The sequence below is a fragment of the Cervus canadensis genome, chromosome 24 (genome assembly GCF_019320065.1).
Source record: "Cervus canadensis isolate Bull #8, Minnesota chromosome 24, ASM1932006v1, whole genome shotgun sequence".
NCBI classification, from domain to species: domain Eukaryota; kingdom Metazoa; phylum Chordata; class Mammalia; order Artiodactyla; family Cervidae; genus Cervus; species Cervus canadensis.
Window position 1 is genome coordinate 48,798,729 of NC_057409.1, and position 17,142 is coordinate 48,815,870.

General features: G+C 41.2%; 1 protein-coding gene across 5 annotated transcripts in view; it reads left to right on the forward strand.

Moving 5' to 3' along the window:
• Nucleotides 1–17,142, forward strand: part of HECW2 (HECT, C2 and WW domain containing E3 ubiquitin protein ligase 2) — a 420,397-nt gene that overhangs the window by 240,012 nt on the left and 163,243 nt on the right. For 2 of the 5 annotated variants that reach the window (XM_043445121.1, XM_043445122.1), the window contains exon 1: nt 438–816. The exons of the other annotated variants lie outside the window; for them this stretch is intronic. The gene's annotated coding sequence lies outside the window, so the exon portion shown is untranslated. Of the gene's footprint in view, nt 1–437; nt 817–17,142 lie in introns of those variants that run through there. 5 annotated transcript variants of the gene reach the window in all.

Here is a 17,142-nt window from a genome sequence, read left to right on the forward strand (position 1 = left end):
GGGTTTTCATGAAAGCAATTTGATATATGAAAAAGTTTTAGTACTTGTTTACAATCTGAAATCACAAGTCCACAAACTCCGTTCTGGGTTGGCTAGGATGCCGTGAGCCTATTTCGGTAACTTAAATGAAGGCTGTGTCTGATTAATGATAACAGTAAATTAGAGTTCCCCATATAGTGGCCATTCTTTTCTGAGCAAATCAAACAGAAAGCCCCTGTCTCTGTGATAACAGCTTATTGACATCAGCCCACTGTGTGTGCGAGTGTGTGTGTGTGTGTGTGTGTGTGTGTGTGTGTGTGTACCCACGGAACTCGTTCTTTGGAATTCTCCCATGGAGAAGCGAAGGAAGGAAGTGAGGGGAGGATGGGGCGATTGCATCCTGTGCTTGACGGGGGCGTGGCCACGGCTGCCTCAGCCTCGGGGACACTGGTACAGGATTGTTTTTTCACTTCGGAGGCCTGAACAGTGATAAGTCTTGATGAAAGGCAGGGGCAGCTCTCAGTTCATCGCTGGACAGAAGTCTCTTTAGCGGCCTGCCCGAGTCCCACTCAGTATTTCATTTCTAGAACTTCGGGGGAAGAAGAGCAGGAAGAGCTTCAGGAGTGGACCCGCAGCTCTCTCCCCACCACATTAGGACTCCAGACCCTCTTAGACTTCGGTTCTGGCCACTCCTATGAATGAAATTTCCAATGGGTAGGCTAGGTGCATTGTTTTAAGGAAAATGAAATGTTTCTTCCTGCTGCTTCCTAAATCTGATTTAAAATGATGGATTGTGCCCTGGTGAAAGCAGAGATGAACTCTTTGAAATTTTTTGAGGTAAGGTATTAGAATGTTCTGTAAAATGAATTCCACTCTCTAATTTCCATGCCCAGTTGCTTGGGATTTACAGTTCTCTCTGCCTTTCTCTTTGAAAAATTCTTAATACTGTCCGCTCTCAGCTTGGTTAGGAACAATTATTAACAAATTATCTGATGCATTTATCATGTTTAGTCATTTGACATCTTGACATAAGAGATCAGTGCTGGGATTAAAGCTTTTGTGAAACTTTTACAACTCAGACTGTAAAGCGTCTGCCTACAATGCGGGAGACCGGGTTCGATCCCTGGGTGGGGAAGATCCTCCGGAGAAAGAAATGGCAACCCACTCCAGTATTCATTCTTGCCTGGAAAATCCCATGGAAGGAGCCTGGTAGGCTACAGTCCATGGGGTCGCAAAGTGTCGGACATGACTGAGCGACTTTACGTACTTACTTATACAGTCCCCTCCCTGTGAATTTCTAGAGTTGCACTGGTTTTAGATGAATTATTTTACTGTGCATGTTAAGTACAGGTTTTACCTACAAGAATGCTTTGAAAATGGCATTAGATTGAGTCAAAATAGATTTCATGACAGGTCATCTGCCTCTGGAATAATAGTGTTTTTGATGGATTTAAAAACTGTTCTCTCTGGGAATGAGAAGTTAAAACTGATTTATTTGTAATGTAGAATTTTTGTGGGAAAGTATTCATTCATATGAATTCACATTCTAGAGAGTGATGATTTAACAATCTTACAAGAAAATTTTAACTCAAGAATAAAACCATGTTTTTAAAAAATATTTTCTTGTGGCATCTGTGGCAAACTGTCTCAGTTTTCTATAGACCTTCTGAATCTGCTTTAATTGTTTAGAAACTGGGATGAAGGCAGGGCAAAATTTCAATTCTATTTTAATTTTTTCAAATTAGTATTTTCAAATGAAAAAATTTATTTTTTTGACTGTGTACCAAAAATGGTTCTCAAAGAGGTCGGGGATGTTATTTTTTCTTGGCATATAGCATACGTGGCATTTAGTGCCTGAGAGCCAGGGATCCTTAACTATTTCTATAATGTACTGGACAGATATGAAGAATTATCCACTGGAATGCCAGGAGGATCCTTATTGAATAACATGCTCAGTTTAATGAAAAGGAAATTGATGATGTAGTAAAGATTCAGGTGAGCAATCTGATTTCTGGGAAGGTTATCAATCTTCTGATAAAGCCATTTTGGGGCAGGACCCAAAGGAGTAGCCCCTTCCACAAAATTATTCTTTAGAATCAGTAGCAATAACTGTTCCAGAAAGATTGCTCCCACGTGTTTCTAATTCATATTTTCAGAACTCATTTGGATTAGCTCCGACAAGCATCTGGTTCACTTCAATAAGGGCAATAGCATTCTTTAAATAAGGTTATCTATTACAGTTTCCAATCCTTATTATGAGTCCTTTTTACTGAGCTTCTTAAGATCAAAGTAGTAACCAAAGGATTACTGAACCAAAGGATGGTTTGCTGCTAAACATTATATTTTATGATGGTACGTTTCCCAGGATCTTCAGTTATCATGTCCAGTGTAAAAGAGACATTCTGGATGATCTAGAGGTTGCTTTTAAACTTCATTTAGTATTAGAAGGAATTATCTATGAGTGAGAGCTTAGTGTATTCACAAAAAATAATCAGAGGAAAGAAAAGGAGGATATGTAGTCAAAACAATGCAATTTCTGGTGACTTTTTATGCACACAGTGGGTGACAGAGATTCCTAAGTGGAAACTGTATTCTGTCTTGGATTTACTATGTATAGAGATGAGGGCGGCTCTGCCTGTTTCTTTCTTTCTTTTTTTTAATACTTAATTGGCTGTGCTGGGTCTTTTGGTTGTAGCCTGTGGGAACTAGTTCCCTGATCAGAGATCAAACATGGACCCCTTGCGTTGAGAGTACAGAGTCTTAGCCACTGGACCACCAGGGAAGTCCCTACCTGACTTTTTTTTTAAGCCAGGCTTAAAGCTCTTTGAAAGAGCTTTCAGCTTTGAGTGACCCTCTGTCCAAGAACTAGGCAGATGCTCTATGTGGGAGAATGTGCTACGGGGCATAGTACATGGCATAATGTGCTATTACTATCACTGTGCCTATGGTCTGCACTTTTGCTGTCTGATTATTTGGCATCTTTTGCCTAAGAAAGAAAAATTTCCAAAAACATATAAATAAGTATGCTTTTTTTTTTTAAGTGTATTTTTGAAAAATCAGAATAAAATAGTTTCTTTAAAGGAAATACATTTAAAAAGTTAAAACTAAGTAAAGAAGTTGGGAAACTGTGCTTTCTGGGTATTAAAGACGTAGCTTTTTTTAAAAAGGATGAACTAGATTTAAAAACCTGGACATGTAGCTCCTAGTATGTACCAGGTTCACGTTCTGTACACACATCCTCCCTGCAGCGTTCTGAGCTAGGAGTGCTGCTATCATTTTATGGAAGAAAGAAATGGAGTATTTGCAGTTTTAAGACTCGCCCTAAGTCATACAGTAAATGGGAAAAATGGACTTTAGACTTAGGTCTGCTGTTTTATGAAGTTCTAGGATCTTAGCATCACCTAGCAGCCACAGCTGGTAACATGGTTATCAGGCAGTATACTACTTTCATCACCTGTAATAAGTGGTATGTACCTAAAAACAAAAAGCATATTTCTGTTGGGGAATAGAGTGTCCTTGTGAACTAACCGCTAGTGACATATTAAATATGCTGCAGGAAGGCTTTTATTGAATCACCAAGTGATGGAGCATCAGAACTTCCTGTGCTGGCTGATTAAGGTTGAATGTGGCGATAGTTGGAGTTTCAGGACTTACTTGAATAAGAGCGGGAAAGGAGGAGAATGGTGGACTTGGTGAGGGTGATGGTTGGGCTTGGAGAGAGTCTAGAGGCAGATGAGTCATCTCCCAGGGTCACTGGACTGAAAAGCCTGGAATTGGTTCAGAGCCTTGTGCACTAAGGGTGGATATTTATAGCTTCGGCGGCTCTGTCTGCACAGGAAAGATGGTGATGGAGGAGGGTCATGTTTAGGTTATGGCTCCAAGGCTGGTGCTGGGCCTGGGCCTGAAGCGTCACGGCGCACCATCCTCTCTATCCTTGTACAATGTACTCTGTACACTGCAACCAGAAGGTTTTGTGTTTTTTTTTTTAAATTAGATGCAGATCATGTCACTTCCCTGCTTGGAATTCTCCAGTGACTTTCCATTATCCTCCAAGTGAAATCCAGACTCTTCCCTGTGGTCTAGATAGATGGTTGGTATAGCACTGAGAAGCGTGGCTTCTGGAACAAGCCAGCCTGGGTTCACGCTGCACGTACTAGTTTTGGGTTTGTCGTGCATTTCTTAACTTCTTTGTGCCTTAGTCTCCCCGTTGTTAAAAATCTCATAATGATACCTCAAAGGATTGTTAGAGGTTGCAATGAGTTAGTAAAGGCAACACAGTAGAACAGTGCCCAGGGCAAGGTAAGCTTCTCTAGTGTTTATTACTGTTCATGTCTGCAAGCTGGCCCTGCCTGCCTCTCCCATCTCATCTTCTCCTACGCTCTGCCTCATCATTCAGCCTGCATCACTTTATTGTTCCTGGGAACGTGGAGGGCTTGTCCTGTTTCAGGGTGCTTGGATTTTCCTTTGTTGCCTTTTCCCAAATCTCCCAGTTGAAAACATTCTCACTTCATTCATGGCCCTGTTCCAAGTTTCCCTCAACAGCCTAAGGAAAATGGTATTCTTCCACCAACCTCACACCCCTCATGCTCCCTGGCTGTATTCCTTTAAGTCATGTTGCCACCACCTGATTTTACGTTATATCTACTACGCTACCTGGCATGCACATTATTCTGTGTTTGATTATTCATCGCTTTCCCCACTGGACCAAAGTCTCCACAAGGACAGGGACTTTGACTCTCCTATTCCACCTCACATCCCTGTCACTTAGAATATGGCCTGCCAGAGAGGATTTGCTCAGTAAATAATCAGTTCAGTTCAGTGGCTCAGTTGTGTCCGACTCTTTGCAACCCCATGAACTGCAGCATGCCAGGCCTCCCTGCCCATCACCAACTCCCAGAGTCCACCCAAACCCATGTCTATTGAGTCGGTGATGCCATCCAACCATCTCATCCTCTGTCATCCCCTTCTCCTCCAGCCCTCAATCTTTCCCAGCATCAGGGTCTTTTCAAATGAGTCAGCTTTCTGCATCCGGTGGCCAAAGTATTGGAGTTTCAGCTTCAACATCAGTCCTTCCAATGAACACCCAGGACTGATCTCCTTTAGGATGGACTGGTTGGATCTCCTTGCAGTCCAAGGGACTCTCAAGAGTCTTCTCCAACACCACAGTTCAAAAGCATCAATTCTTCAGCGCTCAGCTTTCTTTCAGTAAATATGTGTTGAATTAATTTTGAATTTCATTTCCACCATCACTTCTGTAATTGTTTTCTTTCTGTTTTTAGGCCTTAACGTCTCCCTTCTAACTTTTGTTAACCTGCCATCATCTTGCCTCAAATTATAGACCTTTAGAAAAATATCATTTACCTACTCTTTCTCATGAAAGTTCTTTAATAATAGGAAGTCTTGTTTTAACCTGTCAGCTTTGGTACCAGGATGGGAATTGTGGTATTTCAGTGTCATTGTTACATAATATTCCTAAAGTGGATCTTGTGCCAAGGTGTTTACCAAGATACCATATGCTGACCTGCTTGGCCCTTTAAAGGAGCTTAGGCTTACATTCTCATTGTAAAAGTATAATTGCTGGAGGAAATACAGCCATGCAAACTGTTGGGGAAAATTATGTACTGGCAGCAGTGTATACTTCATTTTTAAGTCTCAAATTTTACAAAGAGCATCTAATTCCTGCTCATATTTCTAACATGAAATTGACTGAAACTATTACAAATATTCTTTTTTCACAATGATATTTATTATAAATTTTTATAATAGCCAAATAAAATAGAGTATTTGATGTAAGTAAACTTTTAGTGATTATTGCATTTGATGTATTATCAAGGAATTTGATAATACAAATGTTTTCCTATAGGAAAACATTCAGCTGAGGAAAAAGATAAATCTTAATTTAGAAATGCTCTGAAAGTCTTCATCAGGAAAAAATCTTGTTTAATATGTTTCAAAGACCTTTGTGGGAGATTGATCATGTGTTCTGAGGAAAGCTAATTCATCTTTTTGTGCATTGGTGTGACAGACTGTAAGATATAAACAGAGTTGAATGTCAGCTTGGGGTATCAGTGTGATTGAATTAATACAAAATTATTGTTACAAAGCTTGAGAGTTTAAATGGAAAAAAGACAACCTCTTTAACAAGTGGTGCTGGGAAAACTGGTCAACCACTTGTAAAAGAATGAAACTAGAACACTTTCTAACACCATACACAAAAATAAACTCAAAATGGATTAAAGATCTAAATGTAAGACTAGAAACTATAGAACTCCTAGAGGAGAACATAGGCAAAACAATCTCCAACATAAATCACAGCAGGATCCTCTATGACCCACCTCCCAGAATATTGGAAATAAAAGCAAAAATAAACAGATGGGATCTAATGAAACTTAAAAGCTTTTGCACAACAAAGGAAACTATAAGCAAGGTGAAAAGACAGCCCTCAGATTGGGAGAAAATAATAAAAACTAAGCAACGGACAAAGGATTAATCTCAAAAATATACAAGCAACTCCTGCAGCTCAATTCCAGAAAAATAAATGACCCAATCAAAAAATGGGCCAAAGAACTAAACAGACATTTCTCCAAAGAAGACATACAGATGGCTAACAAACACATGAAAAGATGCTCAACATCACTCATTATCAGAGAAATGCAAATCAAAACCACCATGAGGTACCATTACACGCCAGTCAGGATGACTGCTATCCAAAAGTCTACAAGCAATAAATGCTGGAAGAGGGTGTGGAGAAAAGGGAACCCTCTTACACTGTTGGTGGGAATGCAAACTAGTACAGCCCTTATGGAGAACAGTGTGGAGATTCCTTAAAAAACTGGAAATAGAACTGCCATATGACCCAGCAATCCCACTTCTGGGCATACACACTGAGGAAACCAGATCTGAAAGAGACATGTGCACCCCAATGTTCATCACAGCACTGTTTATAATAGCCAGGACATGGAAGCAACCTAGATGCCCATCAGCAGATGAATGGATAAGGAAGCTGTGGTACATATACACCATGGAATATTACTCAGCCATTAAAAAGAATTCATTTGAATCAGTTCTAATGAGATGGATGAAACTGGAGCCCATTATACAGAGTGAAGTAAGCCAGAAAGATAAAGACCATTACAGCATACTAACACATATATATGGAATTTAGAAAGATGGTAATGATAACCCTATATGCAAAACAGAAAAAGAGACACAGAGTACAGAACAGACTTTTGACTCTGTGGGAGAAGGCAGGGTGGGATGTTTCGAGAGAAACAGCATGTATATTATCTATGGTGAAACAGATCACCAGCCCAGGTGGATGCATGAGACAAGTGCTCGGGCCTGGTGCACTGGGAAGACCCAGAGGGATGGGGTGGGGAGGGAGGTGGGAGGGGGGATCGGGATGGGGAATACATGTAAATCCATGGCTGATTCATGTCAATGTATGACAAAAACCACTACAATATTTAAAGTAATTAGCCTCCAACTAATAAAAAAAAAGATTGAGAGTTTAAATAAATTGATCTTGTTAAGTTAGTGTGATAGGACTTAGCATTATTGTCCTTGTTTTTCTCTATTTTGAAAAAGACAGAGATGTCTTTGAAAAAGGTTTTATGCATTCCTTGGTGAGAATTTTATTTCCTCCTTTGTATATTTTAACAGTGTAATACTGATATTAACTTAATGGTATAGCATCATAATTAAAAGAATATATGAAGACATCTCTTATTCAACTAAACATGAGCACCTACTATGTGCCAGATATTGTTCCAGTTACTTAATATAAATCAATGAACAGAATAGACAAAAAGTTCTTGACCTCTTGGGATTTACCCCTTGGAGAGAAAGACAATATACAAATATAAGTAGATTATATAGTGTGTTAGATAGTGATACGGTTTTGGAAAGGAGATTGAGTAGGGTAAAATACTCCAGGAATGCTAGAGGCAGTCAGGGTAGATTTCATTGAGATGGTTATGTGCAAGCAAAAAAGAAAAATGGTTTAAGGAGAAGACTGATCCATATGGATATATGGGGGGAAAGTTTCAGACAAATAGATCCTGAGGCAGAATCCTTAACAGAACTTTGGGGATATTGTAGAGGAGGAAAAAAGACTTTATTCTCTTAGGTTTGGCTAGCAGGCCTGCAAATTAGACTGACAGAAGACAGATTAAGAGGAAAAAGGATATACAGATTTTAATAATTGTTAACATTTTTATTTCTACTTATATGAAGCCTTTTTAGATATGAAGACCAGAAAGAGTGATTAAACTTGGGCTTATATGCTACTTTAACAAAGGGCAATAAATTGTGGAGAAGTAACTAGATAAAGGGAGTTGGCTTCTAGGGGTGGGAAATTGTGGGAAGGTGAATATATGGGGGGAGCTACTGGAAGATAAGAGTTTCTTAGGAAGGTTTGCTATGCAGACTGAAGCTAGTTCCTTCTCCTTTGGTGAGTAGTGATTGAGGCATTTTACTCTTTCTAGTACAGAATAGGGAGATTTTACAGATGAAAATTTGGGTCTTGCTTTTAGATTTAAAGGCAAGAGCCGAAAACTAATGACTTTCAGCCCAAAGTGGCATATTTTGGCGTGGTGTACTCAGATCCCCTTCCCGGTCAGGGAGCCCATTGTGGCTGGCGAGGATAGGGTGGGGACAGGGGCAGCGTAGGGAAACGTGAACTCAGAGCTGTAATTTTTTGAGGGGTGGAGACTGGGGCTGCCAGGTCCTGTAGGACACTGTTCACCTCTGTAAAGACTTTGAATTTTACTCTGAAGGAAATAGGGATCCCTTTTTTACATGTCAACATCATGCCGGCATGCGTGTCCAACTCTTTGCGACCCCATGGACTATAGCCTGCCAGGCTCCCTTGTCCATGGGATTCTCCAGGCAAGAAGACTGGAGTGGGTTGCCGTGTCCTTCTCCAGGGGATCGTCCCGACCCAGGGATTGAATCTGTGTCTCCTGTGTGTCCTGCATTGGCAGGCAAGTCTTTAACTGCTGCTCCACCTGGGATGCCTGTGTTTAGAATGAATTCTTCCGTAAACCCTCTCTGACTGAAACTCTTGGGAGGTATTTACTGAAATGAGTGCAAGTAGTTCTCACTGATCTGTTGGTGGTTCCCCCACTCCTTCCTTGTCAAAATGAGGGTTTAACTGACTAGTGTAGGGTCAGGTATTTTATTTAGGAAGTGGCTTAGCAGGGCCTCCAGCCTCTGCCCAGCATGTATGGAGGTCTGAGTGTTGAGGAGACCTCAGGGGTTTGGTTAGGACTTGGTTATAAATTATGTCACCCAGGATGGAGCTACTGAAACATAATTTGGATTGAGCTCTCCCACTCCTGGTGAGGCCTCCTGTAGAGACAGCAGTAACACGCCTCTCTCATACTGCGGGTGTGTATGGCATTGAATCAGTATATGCGCCCCACTCCACCCACCCCCCCATCCCATGCTAAATGCTGCCTTGTTCCCTTGCAGGCAGTGAGACACGGACTTCAGTGCAAACATCCCCGAGGGCAGACCTTCCCTCTTACAAGCGTTATCTTCTCAGCCCCTGTTGCTTCTTCTGCACTGTAACGTGCTACTGTCTTTTTCTTTCATCTCCAGCACGTTATGATCAGCAAAACTTTCTGGTCTAAGAAAAATGCCATTCAAGTGGTTCCAAAGCCATAGTCACCAATGGGGACATTCTCATTTGATAACATGTGTCATCATTGCAGTCTCTAAATATGTCTGATATGCACACTCTTTTTTATTTTTTCCCCACTCAGAGAGGGTGTTAGTGTACAGAATTGGGAATCTAGGGACAAATGTAAAGTGTGCCGATTCATGAGGCAGTTTGTTAGGGAATTCTCATAGCACTAATAAGATTGGTGCTCTCTTTGGTACAATCAGTGGTAAAGAGTCACCCCTTCCCTGCAATTTAGTTCAAATCTCAATCATTTTCAGAGTTTTCCTCTCACATAACTTGCCTAGCACTTGCAGGTAAATTTGCAGAGTTTTAACAGTCACGCAGCACCTGTGAAGGTGTGTTTTTGCCCAGGTCTAGAATGATCGTTTTGATTCAAATTATATTAATAGCTTAGGATTGCTTTCTAAATCCCAAATCGTAGACAGGGCATCTAATTTCTGAGTGTAGCTGGGATAAATTGAGGCTCCTTTATGATCTTATCTCAGGGTATAGGGATATTCAATTTGTATCCCAAAGTAATTTTAAATCAATTTAGATGTTTATGCCATTTTATGAGAAAATATAGGGAGCAATTGCTTTAGAGCAAAAGAAACTTTGTAAGCATCATTTTTCATCTCTGGCACAGTCTGTCACATGGCATCTTTCTCGCAAAATTTCTCATCTTTTTTCAATTCCCCTAGGTTGGCTGATAGAAGTGTGAGGACTTTGAATACTTTTTTTGTTCCTGTTTTATCTCCAGTACTGTATGGTTTTAGAAATATTAATATAGACATAGAAACATTTTCAAATCCAAATTATATTTGGATATGTTTGATACATCTGGTCATATCTCCTATAGATATTTTTATTATCTTCAAAACCTATTCATAGGACATTTTCTGGAATCTAAAAATCATACAGAAAAAATTAATCTTTAACAGATTACTTTCACACTGATCTCTCTTTGTGAAATATGGGGAAGGAAGAGTTTGGTGCATGAAAGACTTTATGCTTATGTTATTTTAGGTCTCAGTGGTATTTTAGAAGAAGTTATTTTTTAAAATTAATCTTTACAATCATATAGTAAGTTGATATAATTAACCTTCCTTCTAAGGAAGAAAGGAGAAATGGATTGAAATACCGTAATAACTGGCTTAAATGTGTAGATCTCCGAAAGTTTAGCTCCATATTCATCTCCCAGAGACGTTTCAGACTTGATAGACCAGCACCGCATTCATTATACACAGTCACAGGGGATGCTGATCATTCCTCTTTGGTTCTCCTTTAGTACTTTATAAAGTGTGCACACCTCTATCCTAGCAGTTCTAGTATTGCGTTGTACCTTACGTGCCAGTCTCTTCCTATTACACTGCCATCTCCTTATGGCAGGAGATGGAGTGTTGACTTTCATAGTAGTCAGTCAATAAAAACCTTTCAGGTGAAGGAAGGAACGGAGGAAGGAACAAACTGACCAATGTGAGGGAAGTGATTAATGAGATGTGCATGGCGGATGTGATTGCTCTGTTTCCCTGGAGATTATATGAACATGTTTTTTCCCACATGAGGTATTTTTGTAGTACTGTATCAGAATCAACTGAATGAGGTGTTTGCTAAAATTCAGATTCCTGCATCCTGACTCAAACCTACTAACTAGAAATCTGTGTTTTGCAGAATCCCAGGGTATTCATTGTGAGTAGTGGAGTCAGGCGATCCTTGCCCGGGAGGATCACTTAGCTAAAGGGGAAGAAGGTGCAGGCGTGCTCAGTCATGTCCGACTCTTTGCAGCCTCCTCTGTCCATGGCATTTTCCAGGCAAGAATAGTGGAGTGGGTTACCATTTCCTCCTCTGGGGATCTTCCCGACCCAGGGGTTGAACCCACGTCTCCCGTGGCTCTGGCATTGGCAGGTGGGTTCTTTACCCCCGAGCCACTTGGGAAGCAAATGTGTAGGAGATGTTGGTGAATCAGCTTATACAGAGATTTTGTTTAAGACACTTGGTTTTCATTAAGGGAAGGAGACTGTTTCTCATCTAATTAACCAAATCTGAGAAAGTTCTCTGAGCTATTGTACTCTATAGTTAATAAAAAAGAGAGTTAGTTTTGTGTTGTGTAATCTTATACACCTGCTCCTTTTTCCCTGGGTCCAAATACTTTGTTTTTCCCTTGGAGAAGCAGACTTAACATAATAAGTAGTTCTCGTATTAAAAACAAAATTAACTGGAGTAGCCCTAAAGAATACAGCTGATCTTTGAACAGCATGGGTTTGAATTACTCAGGTCTACTAATACTCAGTTTTTTCAGTATAAATACTGTAGCTCCACATGATCCACGGTTGGTTGAATCTGTGGATGTGAAACTACCTGTGGATAAGGAGGAACCCATTGAATGCAGAGGGCTGACTATAGGTTGATTTTTGACTGCAGAGAGGGGCAGTTTGCCTAACCCCTGCTTTTGTTGAAGGGCTAACTGTATTTTAAAAAGCACTAAATGAAATCAGTTTGGGAAAGTATCATGGATTGCTAAAATAAGGCAAGAGTAAAGATTTTCAAGAGTTTTCTTGATTATGATCCCACAATATTCACAAACAGGTATGAGTTTTATTAGGAGGCTTTTAGGGCTTTGGGGGTGTGCGCTATGCGTTTATATTTAGAGAAAATGTACTGCCAACTAGATTTATAAGAAAACAAAGAATATGTAAGAGATATGAGTGGACAAGCTTTATATAAACTCTGCCAAACAAAATTACATTTAGAGAAGATATTTAGGCACATGCATTGATCATCTCCAATGTTTTTATGATTATGTTCCAGCTAGAAAGTTACCTAAATATCTAGAATATATACTCCGAGATTATAAACTCCATTGTAACTGTAATAGACACTTTAATCTTGGTCGGAAGGCAAATAAGAATGTGAATGAGAAAAAGGGCAAGGGAAGGCAGTGGTCAAGGAGCAAAAGCAGGAGAATATACCTCATGGAAGCTGATATGTTTCTAGGTTGGGAGGAAGAATCTAATGGTCAAAGTGAGAAAAGGTGCTAATAGAAGTGTTTGAGTCAAGGGCACCACATTATTGCCTAGAACTCTGGGCAAGAAGGCAAGAAATAGACATGGGTACAGAAAAGATGGCAGTAGGGAATGGAGAAACCAGGCAGATGGGGCCTCATATCATCCGTGTTCTGGATGTCACAGAGTGCATGGCACCTTGGTCTAAGTCAGAGGGTAGAAATTAGAGGGTATGAGGACAGATATCCTCAGATTTGCACAATTCTTAAGAGAAATGAGGAAGGGAAGTTTCCAAGTATAAACAGAACAATTGATAATTGACTTTAAAGAGCAATGACATTTATTTGATCTATCAGAATCTTTGTTCAATTAATGGAAGAAATAGATGCATGTTTTATGTCTATATGATACATCTAGGGAGTTCAGAACCCTTTCTTTGGTATAGTATTTTATACTCAATTATTTTTCTTCTTTGGAGTAGGAGCATTTAAGAAAGATTGAATTGCCTAAAATAGATGTTAAATGAGGGTAAAGAAAAACAAGTTACACAACCTGGGAAAAAATATTCTGTCCTCAAATATCCATGAAAAGTAGATCTGAGCAGAGAAACACAGTCACTCAGAAGGTGTTCTTTGGCTAGATGAGAATGGATTGCAACCTAATTGAAGGTGTTTACCTACTTTAAAGAGTTTTAGTCTGAAGGACAGATTAAAATCAGTGTTCTTGAAAGAAAGACAAAGGATGAGTCATTCTATTTAGTTTTAGGATGGTGCCGCCAAGGCTGCCCAGCGCTCCGCTGGCTTGTGCAGTGGGAGCTGGAGCCGTGGAGGCTGTGAACACCACTGTAAAATACTGTGACCCTCCGCTGGTTTATTTCTAGGAATTTTATATCTCAGTTACGAGTAGCTGTCACTCAATGCCAAGAGTGCTACTATCTGTCAGGGATAATGAACTATCCGAAATATTATCTCATCAGAGAAAAATTTCCATGTAGAATAGCCAGAATATTAACCAACTTGGGTGACTTCTCCATGACAGACAGTATGCATGGCGGGGAATAAGACCTTCCCCAGGAAGGTTTACAGGATTGTTTCTCACCGTGACATTTTGCTGAAAAAAAAAGAGCAGACCCATCAAGCATTTGCTCTGGGCCTTTTCATCCTAATTCTATTCATTTCTCATCATATATGGGACATTTGAGCTCCTTATGAGTCTGAATGATCACGGTACATTTTCAATATTTTGCTTCCAGAGACTAGCCTTTATTTCTTTAACTATCATAAATTTAGCCAAATGGAGTTGTCCACATTGCCTATAAACCAATGATAGGCGCTAAAATCAGAGATATATGGTTTATGCTAACCCCACGAGCTGGTAGGTGATTTGAACACCTTACTCTAGGTCTGTTTCTTGGTAGAGGGTCTGAGGAGGAAGCACTCATAACTCGTTCTCCTTTATTTCTGACTTCTGAGACCAAGGGAGGGTATTCACACGGTGCAGTGTTTCTACCTCTAAGTGAATATAATAGGCAAAGAAAAAGTTGCTGGTGGCTCTTCTTGGAACAGGAGGGCTGGCACTGGTTCTCTGACAACGATTCTTCTCCAGGGCACATGTAGAGGGTTGTATCAAGCCCCAGGAACCACTTCTGTGTGGGGATACGTCCTCTTACGACAGTTCTCATCGCATCACCTCCGCCCTCCCCTCTGTCTCTGCTCCTCAGCCCTCCATCTCCCAAGGATTGATGTGTCAGAAGTGTGTACTTGATTTGGCTTAACTGATGGCTTGGGGAGAAAAAGTTTAGTAATAGTAGAAGTGCCAACCCTCTTATGGTGAGGTCACACTTTAAGAAGTATAATTTTGTGAGTGTTGCATTTTATCACTGGGATCCTAAAATGAGATTTGTTATTGCCTGTCTTTCCTGAGGCCTCAGGAGGAAACTGGCTCCGCAGTATGTTCAGAAGCCTCCTCACGTGCACAGCTGTCTGCGTTTAGAACAGCCGGACGGACACCTTCTGCTCCCCGTGCCTGTGTTCTGTGCCCCGCAGGGTCCAGCTTCCTGTAGCCTTCCATGAGACCAACAGCTAGTACAATACATCTGTTTTTGAAAACATGAGCGTCTCTGTTCCTATGCAAGCAGCTTTACCCATTAAAGTATGTTTTAGAGAAGAAGAAGCTACCCTTGTCTAAACTGGAGAAGTGATGCAGTCAGTGATTCTGGTTCAAGTCAGGCCTCATGGGTCTAAATCACTGAATGACTTTTAGGATGGTAATTGTGTCTGTTAGGAATTGTGTTCACCCACAAGTAACAGAAACCCAACCACAGGGGCTTAAATAAGTAGGACTTTATTTTTGCCTCAATAGCAAGAAGTCTGAGGGCCATTTAGGGTTCAAATGATCATCATGGATGTTTCTAGCTTCTTTCTCTGTCATCCTTAGCTTGTGGCTCTCATCTAAGGAGAGAGGAGGTGGCGGGGGGAGAGCAAAAAGATTATTGAGTGTCCTTTTATCAGTCTTAAAAATAATAGCTCCCCCAGAAGTCCCACCCAGTAGAATTCAACCCACATGTCCTGGCCACATGACATCCTTAGCTGCATTTAAGGGTAACTGTTTTAACTGGGTACATTGTTACCTTGGACAGAATTGGGGTTCAGATGACAAGGAAGAGGTTCAGGGGAGAGGCAGTGAGCAGCATCTGCCCCAGGGAGCCACATGCCATCTTTCAAATCCAGTTTTAGGTGATCCTTGAGTGCCTTCTAAATGTCACTGGGGTTGTGTTTCTGTGATGGAATGGAGTGGATTGGCTTGTGTTGTGTTTCTGAGAGGAGGTGACCCTGCTTCTTGGCCTTTCACTATAAAGCATCTTTGACTTACACTGTGTTGATTACAGACAGTGGAAAGGACCACTCCTCCCAGACCTCTTTGACTTCTCAATGTCATAAAGCCCCGAGGGAAGCCACAGACAGGAATCCCTCAGAGCTGGATCATCCGGCCCCTCATGTGGGCCACTTTCTGTTTCTTTTATGCTCTTAAGAATTGAGGTTTTTATTCTCAGGACTAGTCCCTTGGACTTTGAACCTGTTCTCTACATTTCCTGTTTTAGCGGCTCACTGACTTCACCCTGTCTGCTTAATTCCAGCTCTCAGTTAAAGTGTATGCCTAATCTTCCCTCCTAGGAAAGAGGTTTGGGGATGAAAATGAGGTGCATCCGACTTTAAGAGCCAGGGTCTCTGCACACACACTTGTGTACCTGTAAAACTCTGGATGGTCTCTTTGTCACATCCTTAGTTTCACTTCCTGTTCCAGGACCTTAGAACCGAGCTTCAGACTAGTGCGATGTGAGCAAGTTAAAGAACATGAATCCCTTCTGCCTTCAGGGTGGGGCCGAGCCCCGGGCAGCCAGAGCAGTGTTGTGTCTCCTTCATGGACCCCAGTGTGTCCTACAAATATGACCACTTTCTCAGTGCCCCGAGGTCAGAGAGCTTAGACAGGATGCTGCTTTCAGGCCTGTTCTTTGGAGCCGTCCTTTCTGTCCTTCTTCCTCTTTCCTTCTCTTACGTGGCGTCACGGTAACCCACTGCTGACCGTTGGGAACAATTACCCCAGCCAACGCGCTGACTCGCTTGGTATTTCCTGAACACTCTCCGTGGCAAACCTGTGCTGTGTCCGTGGCAAACCTGTGCTGTGTCTTGACTCAGTTTCCTACTTAACATCCCCTCCCTTAACCCCATCTTGATTCTCTTATATTCTATCAGCTCAGCTCTTCATCTTTTTTTTTTTTTTTTTTATAAAGGATTTTATAGACAGGAACTCACCCACTCTCTTTTTATGTGTCATCTCATTGCTGGTTGATGAACAGTCATACTCTTTATTCTTTGCAGTTTTGTCTTTTGGCAGTTTAGTGACCAACCTGGCTAAGCCCAGACATGCCATTTTCTTTCCACCTGCCCACTCTCCTCTCTAGTTCTCCTTGTAAATGCAAGTCATTAAGTAACTCATTAACAATCAGTTCAGTTCAGTCACTCAGTCGTGTCCTACTCTTTGTGACCCCATGGACTGAAGCATGCCAGGCTTCCCTGCCATCACCAACTCCTGGAGCTTACTCAAACTCATGTCCATCGAGTTGGTGAATGCCATCCAACCATCTCATCCTTTGTTGTCCCCTTCTCCTCCTGCTTTCAATCTTTCCCAGCATTAGGGTCCTTTCCAATGAGTCAGTGCTTCACATCAGGTGGCCGAAGTATTAGAGTTTCAGCTTCAGCATCAGTCCTTCCAATGAATATTCAGGATTTATTTCCTTTAGGATGGACTGGTTGGATCTCCTGGCTGTCCAAGGGACTCTCAAGAATCTTCTCCAACACCACAGTTCAAGAGCATCAATTCTTGGGTGCTCAGCTTTCTTCACCATCCAACTCTCACATCCATACATGACCACTGGAAAAACCATAGCTTTGACCAGATGCACCTTTGTTGGCAAAGTAATGTCTCTGCTTTTTA